At 28.3% G+C, this 17,342-nt stretch overlaps 2 long non-coding RNA genes across 2 annotated transcripts in view; one reads left to right on the forward strand and one right to left on the reverse strand.

Annotated features, from left to right (window-relative positions):
* Window positions 1-17,342, forward strand: part of LOC147803975 (uncharacterized) — a 31,024-nt gene that overhangs the window by 9,730 nt on the left and 3,952 nt on the right. Inside the window, exon 2 of the long non-coding RNA XR_015429165.1 lies at window positions 10,666-10,883. This is a non-coding gene — a long non-coding RNA (uncharacterized LOC147803975). The remainder of the gene's footprint in view (window positions 1-10,665; window positions 10,884-17,342) is intronic.
* Window positions 8,565-13,443, reverse strand: LOC122270139 (uncharacterized). The gene is made up of 3 exons (XR_006225626.3): window positions 13,306-13,443; window positions 11,629-11,727; window positions 8,565-8,929 (listed from the first exon to the last, which is right to left on the reverse strand). It is a non-coding gene; the product is annotated as an uncharacterized LOC122270139 (long non-coding RNA).

The following is a 17,342-nucleotide window of genomic DNA, read 5'->3' on the forward strand; positions in this document are numbered from 1 at the left end:
TATTCTGGTTGGTTGGTTCTAATGCCACTTGCCACACGGGCAAGCCTGCTTGGTGAAACCGAGCAAATTTAAGGCAGAGTGTGCGATTCTTGTTTTTCAGTGGCGCCATCTATGGCCAAGAATTCGGTTCTGCCAGACCATAAGTCACACCTGTTTATAAGGCGGACCCATTCATTCATTCATCCACAGATCATAATTTTGACCTGAATCAGAAAACGATCGATCTCCAATCCAGTACCCCCAGAGGTTTTGATTTGTTATGGGAACATGGAGGACTTTGCGACTCGACAGAATTTTAAAGTGCATCAGTCACCAACTACATGGGGAGTTTTCGACCGGCCTGGTTCGAACCCACGAACTCTCGGACATGGGCACAGCGCCCTACCGACCAGACAATCCCGGCCTACTTCATATTCTTTACAAAGGTAATCAAGGTAAAGGTTCATATAAAGGTAATCATCTTAACAGGTTTCTCTGTACCATTAAATAAATGTTTTTAAATGTAAATGAGGTGACCCGGGATCGATCCCAGCGATGACTGATCGATACGAATTTCGCACCCGACACGCACCGATCACAGTGCTGACGTAAAATATCCTCAGTGGTAGACGGATCATGGGTTAGAAACCCCTTGCAGTAGGGGTAACAGTGGGAGGTTTTCCTCTCCATGTAACGCAAATGCGGGCTAGTTCCATCAAAAAGTCCTCCACGAAGGCAAATTTCCCTCAATAGTTGATCCTTGAGCTCCCTTGTCTTCTGAATTGGGTTCAAAAATACAAGGCTACGGAGTTAAGTATTGATAATCGTAAACTCGGAATTGAGCTATTCAACGCCTGTTATAAAATAAAATAAAACGTGAATAAGGATCAATTACAAAAAACAAAAACAAAAAATATTAAAAGAAGAAATTTTTTAACAGTAGTTTAATTTTAATGGATTTCTTCGACATAATTTTCCTTTATTTTTAATTTTTTGATGAAAGTTTTTTCTCCTTTTTCTAATTAGTTTAATTAGCTCAAATTTCATTCCCTTTAAATGGGATGCTAGGATTTTAAACTTCCAAACTCCAAATACAACGTTCTTACATTGATGAAATATTTCCTTCGGAAATATCGTAATCATTAAGAAGATAACTATGACTTTGTCTTGAAAATACAATTGATTCAAAGACTTCTAACATCGCCAGTCTTGCGTGGAAAGTATCATTTTTCTAGCTGCCATTGTATTCAGAATTTCCTGTTGTATTTCTGCTGAATAAGCGAAAAACGCCCAAAGGAAAAGGATTATTTAATTCATTAAAAAGTAAATTAATAGGACAGTTAATTAGTGTAAATTGTTAAAATATGTACCTGTAGCAAAACGGTCAACACATGACAGTGAAAAAAGTTTCATTAAAGAACAACTTGTTACTCAATATAGTTAGAAGAGTAGCGTTATAACTGCTGTTTTGTAAACATAGTTAGCAATGATAATTAAAACAATTTTCGTTAGTCTAGATGCAGCGGTGCATATGAGAGCTGCTTAGTGATAGTACAACAAATGAAAAAATTTTAATAATTATTTTATTTTACACAGTCCATGTCACCATAAGCTCTCTGTCTCTAATTAATTACAAATTTATTGTAGTAGTATATAGTGAAATATAGACCTGAAATTTCAAATAGTAGCCAGTGTCCGGCAAACTCTAATGACTTAGTATAGCCACTTTTTTCTCAAACTTATTAGTCGGTGACCGATATCGATAGGTCCTTTTCATTTGATCCAAATAGCTCCTAATAGCTAAGTTTTGCAAGTTTTTTTTTTGCTTGGATAAAATTTTATTTTTTTAAAAAATCATATTAGAACTAATCTACCTCTAAAAATAGTTATTTCAACAATAAAAATAATATGTGCCAAAATTTAGTTAAACTTATTGACTTTAAAGTAATAGAAAACTTAATGTAAATGTCTTTAATGTAAAAGAAATTGGGAAGGCAGAATACATTTAATGTTTATATTACAACTTAGAAATATACGAATTGTAAAAGAACTCTCCTTCCAGATGAATCTTTCTACCACAAATTGATGAATTCTGAAGAATCAAAATTTTGAATTCCATGCAAAATATAACGTTTAGTATATGTTTATTATTTTTTAAATATTTATATAATAATAGTCAAAAAAAATTTTAAAAGTATATTTTTTTTAGACGGCAAAAATCAAAATTTGAGCGAAATCGGCCGCAAAGCACCTTTTCAAAATTCGGTTACTCAGGAACTATTCGACCGATTTCATTCGAATTTTGTATTTTGCCATTAAAATTATGAAAAATTTGTATACCTTACATACAATTCAAAATTTTTTTGACCATTAGTAAATAAAATATTAAATACTAACTATCACTAAAAATTATATTTTGCATGGAATTATTTTTTGATAAACAAATTATACAAATGTGCAAACAACGTTCTCGAGGAATAATTCAATATGCAAAAACTAAAATTAACATTAAGGGGTCCAAGCCTTGGACCACTTTCCTGACCAAACTGCAGCTGCCCCCTGGATTTTAGTGGTCAGAAATCCAAATCCGTCAGGAAAAAAGGTATGTTTATCCAGAGAAAGTACGTTCTTGAGTCTGATTTCGTAATTTAAAATATCGTCTGTACTAGTTAACTAGCATATTTGAGGTTACCCTTCATGATTATGAGTGAATTGTATAAAACTATTATATTATGCATTTTAATGATTTAGAGCTTACATTAATTTTAATAGGGTTAAGAAAATAATTAAAGGTTAAATATTGCAAAGCTTTAAGTACTTTCAAAGCAGTACTCATTGTACTTATTTAGTAAAAATTATATTAATAATTACTAAAACAAGTGTAAGAGTCCCCTTTCAGATAGAAAATAAATTTCACTTCTGTGTTAGTCAACAAAGAATTGTGTAACTGGAATTCCCTTATTTATTCAATACCTAATTAATATTTTTGAATAATGTTTATTCTTAATAATGTGTTGCATTAAACTTAGTTGCCGAATTTAAAGTTTTAAGGTTGTAAGTACTTTTGAAACTTGAGCTTTGAAAAAGTCATATGAATACTAACATAAATAAAACTTGAACTTGGAAAAAATTTTATAATTGCTAACTTAAATAAATTTTGAACTTTGAAAAAGTTTTATAAATACTTACAATCTTAAAATTTGAAATTTGGCCACAAAATTCAACAGAACACATTTTAATGAATTAAATAAAACAAACATAATTCAATATTAATTAGTTACTGGATAAATACTGAGCATACATTTGGTCGATATACAGTACAGAACCCGTTATCCGGAAATCAGAAAACCGGAAAACCAAAAAACCGGAACGAAATTCAATTAATTTTTGAGCCATTTTTTAAAAAAAAAAATTTTTTTTCTCATAATATTTTAGGATTTTTTTTTTCTTTTTTGAAAGATGTTTACCTTACCATCATTTAGGAAATAATTATTAGTGTATTCCTTCATTGTTTATTCTTCTTTTTAAGATTATTTCCAAAAAAACATTTTTTTTTGTTGGGTTTAACAATAAACAAACGGCTTTTTGTAGCGATTCAGAAAACCGGAAAAATCAGTTATCCGGAATAGCAATGGTCCCGATCGTTCCGGATAATCGGTTCCCTACTGTATTTAGAAATGAAATAGACAAGAATAATTGGACGAATAATTGGGTTCTCCGTAGGTTAACATGGATGGAAGAAGTAAAATGCTTTTTCTGTCTGAAGGTTACCCTTAGACCTTCAAATTTTAGTTTTAGTAATCACTGAGAACAAATACAAAATTTGCAAAATGAACACGACTGTATGTTATAATGTTTATAAAAGAACACATCTTACTCAGATAAAATTTAATTTTGCTTTTGGATTATTATAGACCAGAGATGGGCAAACTTTTTTGGTCAAGGGCCAAAAATCAAGAAAAAAAAATGTTTGGTAGGCCAAGTAAAAACTTCAAAATTAAAAAAAAAAAAAAAAAAAAAAAAAGCGATATACAAGTTTTAATTTAAATATTTAGTGAGATTAAGGAAATTGCGATTTCATTTTTAAAAGTTCCTTATATTAAGGTTCGAAGTGAGATGTGCTTATTTGTAGGAACAAGGCTAAATGCTTTTCTGTTAGTCTACTTCTGAAATGATTTTTTCTAAGATTCATAGTTGAAAACTCTTGTTCACATATATAAGATTAAGCAAACATAGCACTGATTTTCTGGGCATGAAATATTAAATTTTGGAAACTAGCTTTTGGTAATGATTTGTAAAACTTTAGCGTATTTAGAAACAACTGCTTCAGATGATTGTTAGATTGTCCGCTCTTTGGAGTGTAAAATGAGCAGTTTGCCAAATGTGAAGTACAATTTACCTACATTAGATTCTATAAGTCAGCTCCGCGAGAAAGACAAAAGCTAGTTGGAGCCAATCTACGGCTATTCTATAAAGAGCTTCTGCTTTCAACATTTTACCAATTGAAGATGTCTGTGCTAACTATTTCCATCAATTTATGTTTTGTAGAACGAAAATAGAGAAAGTAAAAATGTCATCAGTACTTTGTTAAAAAAGGAAAAACATAGATAATTTTAAACATAGTCGACAAGAAAATGGATGTATATTGATCATATTTACCACTGATCGACAAATAAAAATTCTATCCGAGGGCCGGATAAAATCTTCCGGCGGGCCATAGTTTGCCCATCCCTGTTATAGACCAAACATCTATCATTTGCTTAGTACCATAAAAACTGTGCTGATTTTGGTACCAAACCTCTAAACTTTTTTTTAATGCATAATATAACCTTTCAATATTAAGTTCTGTGTTTTAAAAGGAATCTCTTTTCCCATTCTAATTATAAAGACTAAAGAGTTTTTAAGTATCTGAAGGAAATCTTAGACATCATCGTGAAGTGCCCAACTTTTTTGCAGAGTGATGCTAAGCAAAGCAGATGATCTTTCCATGAAACTTATACAGATTTCTATTTAACACTTTCCAAAATGATTTATTAAAAGAATTGTAATAATGTTATGAAAATCTTTGTACGTTAAATAGTATATATAATGAATATTAAATAGCAAATGTAATATACATTGAATACTAACTAATGCATGTAGCAACTGTACTATGTTAATGCATTAAAAATTATTCTTTAATTATTCTAATGTTACTTTCGAGAATTAAAAATTATTCTTTTAGAAAAAGTTATAAATTTTAAAAAAAAGCGGAAATAATAATTTTATTCAGATCCATGGATTCTTTTAATCTAAATGTCACATGATTTAATAAAATATGATAATTTTGTTGAAGTTAGCTGTAATGAAAAATAAAACATTGCTTCTAAGATTTTCTTTATTTAGAAAAATAAGACCTCAAAAAAACCTCTTGAAGTAACAAGATAAAATATTAATTTATTTATAAAATTTTAATAATATTTACTGAAAAAACCCTGAGATTTTTTTCGTTTATAAACAAACAGCGTATATACAGTGGACTATGTTAGAAGAACCACTGCTCTTTGTCCTTTTTATTCATTAAACAGTAATAATTTTTTTTTTAAATTTAAATTTATTTTTCATTTAAATTTGAGAGGTTTTAATAAACAACTGTGTATGACAACAAAAATTGAAGCATAATATTTAAGAAAAATACTGAATTTCAAAATATACCTTTTTTTTACTAAAGAAAAAAAACTACTATGATTTATGTTTTACAAAACTCTTTCTGATCTTAAAATTGAATATATATATATATATATTCAAAAGTCTGTTTTTAAATTTTTTTACAATATTGTTTAGGTTAACACACACACTATATAAAACCAATACGCAGTGGTCAGTACTGAATAAGAAACTTGAATTTATATAACAATATGTGAAGACATCACAATTGACAGTAATTAAATCTTTGGAGTCGAACCCACATCGTAAATTGCATCTCATGAAGAATTTTTTAAAAATTGCAATATCCATATGATAAGTTTGGAAAAATAAGTTTCATTAGAAATGAAGGTAATTATAAAAATGACAATCCATAGAAAAGCAATAATATTAATTACTTTAATAAAATACAGAGAGAGAAAAAATAAAATCAATTACTTTATAAAATAAATAACAAAATAATAATTGAACATTTCCTACATTTTTAAATTTTATTTCCTTCTAGTTGAACATGCATTTAAGTAATATTACAATCAACTTAAACAAAAGGGAAGAAAGAAAATTAAAATTCCGAGAAGAAAGAGTGAGTTGTATGATGGGATACAAAGGAATCTAAAAAAGAAACATGACACAAGATACAATGCACAAGACAACTAAATGCACATGAAAACAAGAACAGCAAAAGAAATTTTTCTCAGTGTTGAATTAACGCCATCTAGGGGAAGTAGCTGTAAAGACTTAACAAAAAGTAATAAAGAAAAGATTGAATAAATTAATTATATGCAAACAAATAAATTAATAAAAGATTTTGTTAACTTATTCATTTTTAAAAAAAAAGCAAATTGTTACTCAAATAAAGTTAAAGAATTGTGGTCAATTTTGTTTTTCCTGCCAATCTGGATGTAATAAATTAAAAAAATTTGGTTCATTCCAAGTGAAATCGAGAAAATAAAAAAGAATCTTGTTGTTTTCCTGTCACTGATTTTCATGAAAATATTTTGTACAGAATTTTCACACCAAACCTGCAATTAGGAGTCCATTTTGAATTTCGAAACAGTCGAAGAAAATGACACAACTACAGATGGTGGCTCATTTTTTGAATTGTCCATATCTTTTTTATTTATGAGCCAATTTTCTTAACTTCAGAGTCATTAGAACAAAAAGAGTTAACTCTGTGCAATTAAGTCATTTTTTTAAACAGTTTATAAATGCTGAAGACTTATTACTTATTTTCAAAATTTACAAGTTTGTAACAAGGGAATAACAACTTTTATCATCCAAATTTTTTTCTCATAACACTAAGTATTATGCTTTACAACATAAAAAAAAACAACTAAAAAATGGCATCCAAAATACTTCTTAATACAAGATTTTTTTTACAGCACAAAAACAGTTTTTTGGCTTTTATTTTTTCTAATCTTATTTTTCTCAATAAATGTTAAAGTTATGTTAAAAGTCCTATTCCTAAATTTAAAAAAAAAAAAAAATAAGTAGATGCACTTTATTTTAGGTCATTAAAAAAATAAAAAGTGATTTTTAGCCCAAACATTTCAAAAACTTTTCCGGATGAAATAACGAAGTCCCCTGACTTTAAATTGTATTCAATAAAAACTTAAATTGTATATTAAAGAAAAATCTAAAAACTATACTTATTAACAAATTTAATTTGCACCGTAATTCACAAATGACATACTTGAAGCCCTAGTCTTTTCCACTATAACGCATGTCATAAACTGCCCCGTCAAAAAATATTTCATATAAAGCGATGACAAGTTTTTTCCACAGAGGAAAAATTTACAAAAAACCACCCCAGAAGAAAGGTTCTTCCAACTCAAATAAAAGAAATGGAAGAAACTTTTTTCAAAAAGAAAAGAAAATCATATATTAACAGTTTTTTTGGTCGGTTGGTGTCGCATCCTCCATTGAATCATATCTCATGGTGTGCTTGAATAGTCTTTACTATCTCTATGGCATTAAATCCATATAAATATTCTTCTGTAGGGTAGTTTAAGAGGTGAAAGCCTCCAGCGACTGCAGAGCAGTTAAAAACATGATATGGTGCGAGTTCCACATTAAGACAGTTGCCACAGTTTTGATATTTTCTAGTCCCATCTGCAGAGATTTTCAAGTTTTTATGATGTTTTGTTCTTAGTCTGATGAGAGTGGTAGCTGTCTTAACAGTTTTTTTTAAACAGTTTATAAATGTGATCTAGTGTAAATTAGAGTATTAATTATCAAGCTATTTGAGATATCCTTCTTAAATAAGAGAGAACTAAAAAGCAATAACTGCAACAACAACAAAAACATATAAACAAACAAATTTGATGAATTTCTTTAGGAATTAAAACTGAAGTTTTCCAATATTTTATTTAAATGAGTATAGCAAAACTTAATTTCATATTTATAGAAAGAACTGTTAAAATAACATAATTAAATTTTTTAACATTTATAAATTATTTATCAAATCATGTCATAATAGTAATCAAAAGTAAATCATATGCTAAACATATGCATCAAATACTAAATCATATACTACTAAAAATACATATTAGCATACTATATTTTATAATCAAATATTAAGCATGAATACTCAAACTCACTCTTAAATAATAGGATACACAGATTTCAAAATTCTGAATAAAACTAAAAAATAATAATGTGAAAATAATTTTCTTTATTAAATGAAACGCATATTAGAAAAAACTTTTAACTTTCTGATACAATATAAAATTTATTTAAATTGAAGCTTTTCTTTTATTACATTATAAACAATTAGATTGATCATTTTTAGTTTTTTTTCTCCATATTATTCGATTTCTTCCAGAGCCCTGGAAGAAATAGGCTTCTTCCGAATGAATTGTCAATCCTGATATAAAGTAAAACAGAAACAATGCAAGAAGTAAAACAAAACATTTATATTAACTTACACTGATTCCAGTTTACAATTTAAAATGATCCCCAACAGAGCAGAGCAATGCAGATATTTCAACTTCAAACCATACAATAAGATTACTAGCTGAATAGTTGACCAGAATTGATCTTAATATGCATAATAAGATCCAGATCAGCAATGGTAAACTATTAAGCCTAAATGGTCATCGTTAGAATTTATTCAAATGCTAGCTGAAGACTTGAATTCAGATCCTGTTTATTATTTATCATAGTCGTCTTCATGGGCTTTGGATTAGAGTTCTATTTCCGGTGAAATGAACAGAAAAAATGCTCATATCTTCTAATTACAAATTAGTTTCACATCAGAATGCACCTACATAAATATTCATAATTATATTAGATTAAATAAATTTGTTTATTTAATAAGTACAAAATAATAGAAGTAAAAATTAAAAATGATGTTAATTACTGACGTAGACAGAAAAGCGAAAAGATAATGATTTAAAGACAAAGTTGTTAAAGTAAGATAGAAATTAACCAAACAACTTTGCCTCTTTTAGCTTGAATTAAACTTGAAACATAATTTGAAATTTTCATACGCAAATCAATAAAAAATAACATGGAAAAAGCACCAGCATATCTTACCAAAACATTAATTCCACCTTAAAGAAAGACAAATGATTAAAATAAGATAAATATGTATCTATTTAATTTTAAAGTGATTTATTTTTATTAAAACTATAAAAGTCAATAGTGTAATCTGATAAATTTAAGATTTTTTCCAGTGTGGCAGTGTATATATGTATAATCCCAACAAACAAAAGAAGTAAAATATATTTGATAACATAAAAACTTCATTTGCTTCGAAAATTATCAAGGTGAAAAAAGTCAAATTAAGTCAAAACTCTATTTTTTTCTTCTTTAAAACCTGTTTAGTTTGTTAGTCTTTAAAACGGGTTTAATTTGAGTGCACTGTAAGCTCCCATCTATCTGGTAAAGTGTGGGGAAATGTTAGGCTGGATAGCAAAGTAAACGGAGAGAATGAAGTCCAATATCACCTCTTTGATATGCAGCAAAACTTCGATCAATCATTTTTCATAGAGCACTTCAATGTAAACGATAAAAATGAGAAAGTGGCCAATAAGGATCAAAATAAAAAAAATGGCTAGCAAAAGCATGAAAAGTTATTGATTTAAAAATTATGTAATAAATTAATAATTCGGATAAAAAAAAATTTAACTGTAACTATGCACTTATTGCAAAAATATTTATGTGCAAAATGAAATATGAATAAACATTTATTCATTCAAAATATTTGAAAATTTTGGTTTGAACTTTGGTTGAATTCTTTTTTTTTTTTTTTCTCAGCACAGTCAATAAGATTTCGAAACTTGTAACATATTGCAAAAATTTGCGTGAAAAAAGAAAATTCCTTAATGTTTCAAAAACGTAGGGGTCTTTCACCAATGTTAACTCTGGTTGTGGTTTTGCTTCTCTGCATTCATTACTATCACTTTGCACTTTTTTAACTTCTGCAACCATTTTTTGAACCAACAACATAAGTGTTTCAACATTTTCATCAATTGATGATTAAACATCAATCATGATACTTAAGGCATTTTCTCCAAATTGTACTATATCTTTACTTTTTTTATCATCATTATGGCGTACATCATTGGCATCAGGGGTTACTATTTCTCTTTGAAAAGTGAAACATTTACAATATTTTTTTTTTTTTAATATTGGTAGAACTTTTGAACCTAGATGTGAGAATCTGATAGTTTCAAAAACGAAATAAACGAGTATTATTAACATTAATAGAACAGCATTTGTGAAGGGACCATTAAAACACAATGACAGAGATTCCAACTTGCTCCGAACAGCAAATATATATTTTAAAGTGGTAGTTTATCAATTGTGATTCTTGGTTTAATAAATTCAATTTAGAAGATTTTTATCCACCACTATTTCTAAATAATTTGTAGGCTTATACCATTCACCACTTTATAGTACTTACGTCATGCTATACCTTTTAAAAAGCAAGCAAAAATAGTCAAATATTTGCAAAATGTACTTTGTAGTTATTTACCGTTTGTTTAATTATTTTAGTGTGTCCGGAGCAGTTGGCATCTCTGCAATGATGGAAAAACGAAAGATGAAGGAATGGTGGATCGAGGTTTCTCTGGAATGAAAAACAGATCTTACACATTTTGAGATAAATAATTAACGCAAAAATACTCAGTGTTCATTAATAGATTACTCAAATGTGAAAAGTTATGACTAGGAAGAATCAAAATGTACAAACGACAAGCTTCTTCACCTCAATGGTAAGTTTTACAAAAGACCAGTTTCAACATAACTTAATTTTACTAAGCTAGATAGTAGAGAGGCTGTATAGTCAGGAGTCAGCTAAATTTAAAAATGATTGATTATGACATGCCATTCAGAATATGATGCAGAATCAGTAGTACCATAAACTGTATACTCCGACATGAACTTTCAAATAAAATAATTTGAGCTATGAGCAATTTATTATAATCTAATCATAAAATCAATTCAATTTATGAGGTCAATTTTGATACATAAGAGGTAAATAGACACTTTGAAACATTAAATCAAATTGGAAAAGTGCACAAGTCAGCTAAAGCCAAATTTGTTTTACATAAAATTGAAATAAGACATATATAAAATCCTTACAATTAAAATAAAAATATAAACGTGTGTTTGCAAAACAGTACTTCATCAGGGGATCCCCTGATGAAGTACTGTTCTGCAAACACACATTTATATTTTCATTTTTATTTTAATTGTAAAGATTTTATATATGTTATTATTTCAATTTATCATAATATTATGCAAGACAAAAAAAATTCCTTATGAGAAAATATTTATTTTGTTGAAATTAAAAACTATATCACTAAAACATATTACAATTAATTTTGAAGGCTAAAACAATCATAGAAATATTCAGATCAATCCTATGATCAGTGGGTGTTCAATTTTAAAACCAATGTAAAAATTGACCCCATGTATGCGTAAATTTCTATAAAAAAGAAAAGAATAATTTCTTACTTTTCAAAAACAAAATCTTTCAGCAAGAAATCTGTAACGCTCCTAGACAATGTCGCTGTGATTCTGCAAAGGGGGGTTCAGCTAGTATAAATTCAGAAACTAATAGAAAGAAAAAAGAACAAGTTAATTATGAGGAATATAAAAATATAATGGCAAAAACATATGTATACGGATTGTTCAAAATGTATCGAAATGTTCAAATAACTTTAGAAATATATGTTGAACTAAAATCTTAAGAATGCACAAGTGACCATTCACTCACTGGGAGAGGGGTGGGGTAATAACTTAAAATATTAAATGGAACAAAAAAAAAAAAACTTGGATGTTTCAGGAAAAAGTACCTAACTTTGCATTAAAGGTTGCTGCATTTTGGTTCATAGGTGACGCTGTAGCTTCAAAATAAAAATGATACAAAAAACTTTTTTAATTAGAAATACATCGAAAAATACAAGTCACATTAAAAAAAATAAATATAGACTAATTTAAATTTTTCATGACACCAAACTTGTCCCCTGGATGAATACTGTAAAGGTTAGGAATATGGTGAAGATTTTTGTGAATAGATAGGCTTTCCTAAACATAAGACAAGTCAATTCTTTTAAACTTTTCAATATGGTAAAATTTACCGTGTTCCTGGCTCCATGGGAACATCAAAAAGCTTGCTATTTTTTACCTATATGCCATGATAATGATTTTAGAAAAATTAATAACAAAATATGGTTTAAAAATTTGTGGTAAAATTTAATAACAGAAAAATGCCATCGAAACATAGTGAATCACCATAAGGAAAGTAGTGCTGAAAACATCAAAACCTGTTTGTTACAGGAAACTGAGAGGTATAGAAAGTTTATTATTAGAAACACCTTAAAGTTTCACTGGGCAATCAAATTGGTTATTATGTTTTTTTAAACATCTTTTTAGGAAAGAATTCTGAAAATATACCTTAAAAGTGGTCATTACGGGACAATCAATCAGAGACTTGGGTGGTTTTTTGTTCGCTTTTCAGCAATTATTTTTCTACTTTCTCAATGGGTTTAAAAACTTGATACAAATACGATATTAGAAAGTGATAAATTTAAGATATACCATTAAGCAATCTTTCTTCTAAATGAGTGAAATTCTGCATGTATGGGCAAAATGGCATGTCTCATGTATGAATAATGAAGTAGTGATATAATAATAATAATCTGTAAAATGGGTACTCATCTCATAGCCAGATTAAATCAATTAGATCAACTTCTTGAAAACACTATCACAATTAACACTGAAAAATGAAGTTATAATAAATACTTAGGAAACTATAACTATATAATGATTGTAACAGTAAAGTAATCAAATATTATGGATAAATTATTTTATATTGATTAAATAATGTGTAGAAATATTATGCAGTATGTATATTAATCATATAGACTCATTTAAATTCTGAGATATACCAGTAGATACGATTTTTTTTTAAATTATGATTCAAAGAACTTTTAACAAACATACAGATAAAAACATTGCTAATGTAATAATAACTAGTACAACATTTAAATAAATATCACGTATGAATAACTTTATATCCAGATAATTATTTATTTCAGTTATTTAAAAAAATATAGACTCATCTCGTAGCCAATTTAAATTAACACTTTTAACGACAAAAGGGAGAAAAAAGCTGAAATAAATATATACGTAAAATAAAATCAGCAAAGTGCAGGGATTAATTCGTAAGCAAACAAAAAATATGCTTAAACAGATGAAATTATTAACAGTAATAAATTTTCACGCAGGAGAAATTTTGTTTATTTATTTTGCTTTTGAATGCCTATTTCTGCTTCTGAATGCCTATTATTCAGAATTAACCCTCTATGTGTGTAATTTTAATATCATCTCTGCTTTAGGCTTTGCTTGATTACTTGAGCGTGTTTAGAGAACCATCCTCACTGTATGAAAAAATTCACATACCCGTCTTATAAGATGATAATGAGAACTTCTTGATTGGTGTGAAATATCAGCAAATTCTCATTCAAAAGGTTCATTCTTATTTAGAACAACTTTTCGAATACTTTCACCTGCAAACGATAACATGATTGGTGATTTCTTGGTGGGTAAGGGCCGTTCTCTTTGCTTATGATTCACGAAAGTTCCAATCACCGTCAAGACAATATCGGAATCTGAATGTATTTTCCTGCATAAACGCGCCAATCAGGCTCTCCTTTTCTCTCAGTGGTGATTGGAGTTGCGAGAATTACGTGCAGTGAGAATTGTCTCTAATATTTTCCTCCACCAATCTTAATAACATCGCAAGAGGCGGGGGGGGGGGTAGGAATTGATAATGTTTTCTACACCGAGGTGCACTACAAGCTCTTTACCACGTATATTTCCGGGTTAGTCTTTCAGGTACATTTCCACGGTATTTGACTCTCAGCGTGATCAGAGTGTGTTTTTCGAAAAACAGAATCGTTATAAACACTCCCTACCTTGTCAGCAGCCAACTTCTAAATTTAAACTCCAAATGATAAATTAAAAAATGAACTTAATTTCACTGCTTGGACATGATGGTGCAGCAAGAATTAACTGTAATAAATAAGTAAAAAGTGGCTTAATCACGACTTCTAGAAATTATGTTACCTTTCTTAAAAATGCGTTTATAAATAACTGAAACAAATTTTCACTTCAATCTCTCCAGAGTTGCTTAATATCATTAATATTTTATGAAATACAGCAGATTTGAGCTCAGAAGTCCTCTAATGTATTTGTTTTTTTTTTTTGAAAAAGCAAATTATCTGTTTGAAAATATTGCTCCGCAGAATAAACTCTTCTAAGCAGCTGTATACTTTCTAACAAGAAGTAGAGCAGGTCAAGAACTCGAGATTGTTGTTATTTCAATTTATATTGAATACACCTATATTGTCAGAACTACCACATATGAATATGATAAAATTTTTAGTGTTTCTGCCTCCATAGGAGCATAGTTTTATAATTTCTTTTTTGTTACATATATTTTTAAAGATCCACGCAATTATAATTACATACAAGTAATCTATAGGATTTAGTTAGAAATAAAGTAAATAACTTACACGTATGATATATTTTAACGTTAGATTAATCTTAAAAGCTAGATTTTAAATTTTATTTCCTAAATGGTAAATAGAGATACCAACTTGCTCCGTATGGAGAGCTATGTACGTGATAATAAAATGTATATTTTAATGCATAATCATTAGATTAATAAATTTTATTAAAATCATTATGCAAACCACTACAACTAAATAATTCAAAATTATATTTAACTTCCAAGTTATATTCAAAAATATATATATAAATTCATATAAATCTTCACTTTCATGCAACTTTTAAAATTCTGGCAAAATTTACCATAATTCTGAAAATTTTAACTTTCAATTAGCAATAACTTATTATACGTTAATTCAATTAAGATATTAAATTCTTCCCCGAATTTTTCATCAAGACAATTTTATCAGTAAATACACCATAAAAAATTCAGAATCATATTACGGTATAAAGTAGTTTGGTGTAGTTCACTTTGGGTGCATCAACCATAAAATTCATTTTGAAAAATCCATTATTTATTTTACTGTTAAATCCATTTTTACCATAAAATATTATACCGTACTTTTTACAGTAATATTTAATTCAGTAAAATGATTCAGCGATTTTTTTATGTAATTATTGCTTTAAAAATTACGGTAAAATCAATTTTCATTGTTGAATAATTGCACCTCAATTTTTACTGTAATATTTATTTCATTAGAGTGATTCAGTGATTTTAGGGTAATTATTACTGCAAAAATTCTGGTTTATCAAAATTTTGTTCCGTAAAATATTCCTGTAAAAATGTCGGTACTTTTTTGCCGTAATTTTATTCAATTTTTTTTTACAGTGAGTATTTTTTTTATTTTTATTTTTTAAAAGTTCTTTTTTTTTGGTAATTATTCTTTATTTTCAGAATGGGAACCTGAAACATTGCTCAACTGAATTGTAGTTGGTTTCTGATAGAATATTTTTTAAATGCTAATATAACGAGAAAATAATGATAGTTTAATTAATTAAGAGAGTGCGACAAATGAAAGTGAACCAGTACGAATATGCGACAAACGGAGTATTTTACTTAAAAACAATCTCCATAGGCACTTAGATATTTACCCCACAGAGAAACTAATTGCCTTCATCCATTTTCATAAAGCTCCTTTGGTCACTGCTTCAAAATGTCTGTATACGACTTTTTCACGTCATCGTCAGATACGAATCTTGAAACAGTACTTTTACTCAGCACTTTTCACTATAAAATTTTACGAAACAAAAAATCTGACATTCCGTAATTTTTACATTAATACTTTCTACGTCACTGCAAGTAAATTAATATTACTGTAAAAATTACGGTATAGAATTTCACCGTAATTTTATCCGGGATTTTTTACAGTGTAAAGACTGGAGATTGCTCTTCGGTGCAGTAAAGTATGTCCCAAAGCAAAGCTACCTAAAAGCATGTCTCAAAGTAAAATATTTGAATAATTTTTAATAATTTCGATATCTTTTATAATTAGTGGATGTGTTATAATTTTGTGTAATCTTTTAAATACAGAAAATATTATATTCTACAAGTATATTTTAGTTTATTGTAAAACTACGAAATTTTCTTAATTCATTTTAATTTATAGTGTGTAAGTTAAAAAAGTTATCACCTTAAATAACTTTTCATCTAATATTCGAATTTTCACAATTCAATACTAAGATTAAGAATACTAAAATTCAATTTTATTCAAATAATTAAGAATATTTAGATTCAATTTTAATGGTTCAGGAGCCAAACCATATCTATTCCAATTAATAAGGGTAGACGATATTTTAAATTACGAAATCAGACCCGAATATATTAATTGAACTCAATTAAAACTTTGTTGACAATTAACCCTTGTATAATCACATCTGCAGAAGAAGAAGAAATTTAAACATACCATATTCTATGACTTATTATATTATCTAAGAAATAACAATTCTGTAAAACATTATGAGATGGAAAATATTTCGATTAAGCAAATGGATTCTCAGTTTCTAAACTTATTATATTAAAAAAACTGTATTATCCAAACATTAAAAGGCAGCAAGTACAGGTCATTTAAGTGTAAATTAAGACAAAAGTTGAGAGCTTATAATGCATCCATTCAATAATTTTAAAGTTCTTTTCAGTCTAATAGGCCTCAGTTATCTTTTTCAGAAGCATTAGGTTCCTGTGTAGTTGGATCGAGGCTACAGTTTGAGAAATATATAGCCATCTAATATTCTATAATTATTGTTTCATGAAACAATCACTCAAAGAAATTTTATTGAACGAAACGAATTCCGTTCAGTAAATCTATTCTCAGTTTCCATAGTTTCGAAGCGAAAAACGTCATTACCTAAGCGTTAAGAAGCAACACAAAAGGCCAATTAAAACCTACCAGACTCAAAAGGTGAGAGCTTACTAATCGATTGATTATTTTGGTGTATTCCTTTCAATCTAATAGGCCCCAGCTGAATTCTTCGCTGTCATTTAGCTTCAGTGTAGTAGGTTCAATAGTACAAATTGGTAAAAAGATAGTCATCGCACATTCGATTATTATTGTACCATCAGGAAAATGTAGGTCCAAAACCTCTTTAGGAAACGAGAAAAAGTCAGTTACTGAATATCGATGCACATCACTGTTAAATTCTTTTTTCATGACGAT

This window comes from Parasteatoda tepidariorum, chromosome 9, assembly GCF_982258835.1.
Source record: "Parasteatoda tepidariorum strain Cologne lab strain chromosome 9, Ptep-v5.0, whole genome shotgun sequence".
In the NCBI taxonomy this organism is placed as follows: domain Eukaryota; kingdom Metazoa; phylum Arthropoda; class Arachnida; order Araneae; family Theridiidae; genus Parasteatoda; species Parasteatoda tepidariorum.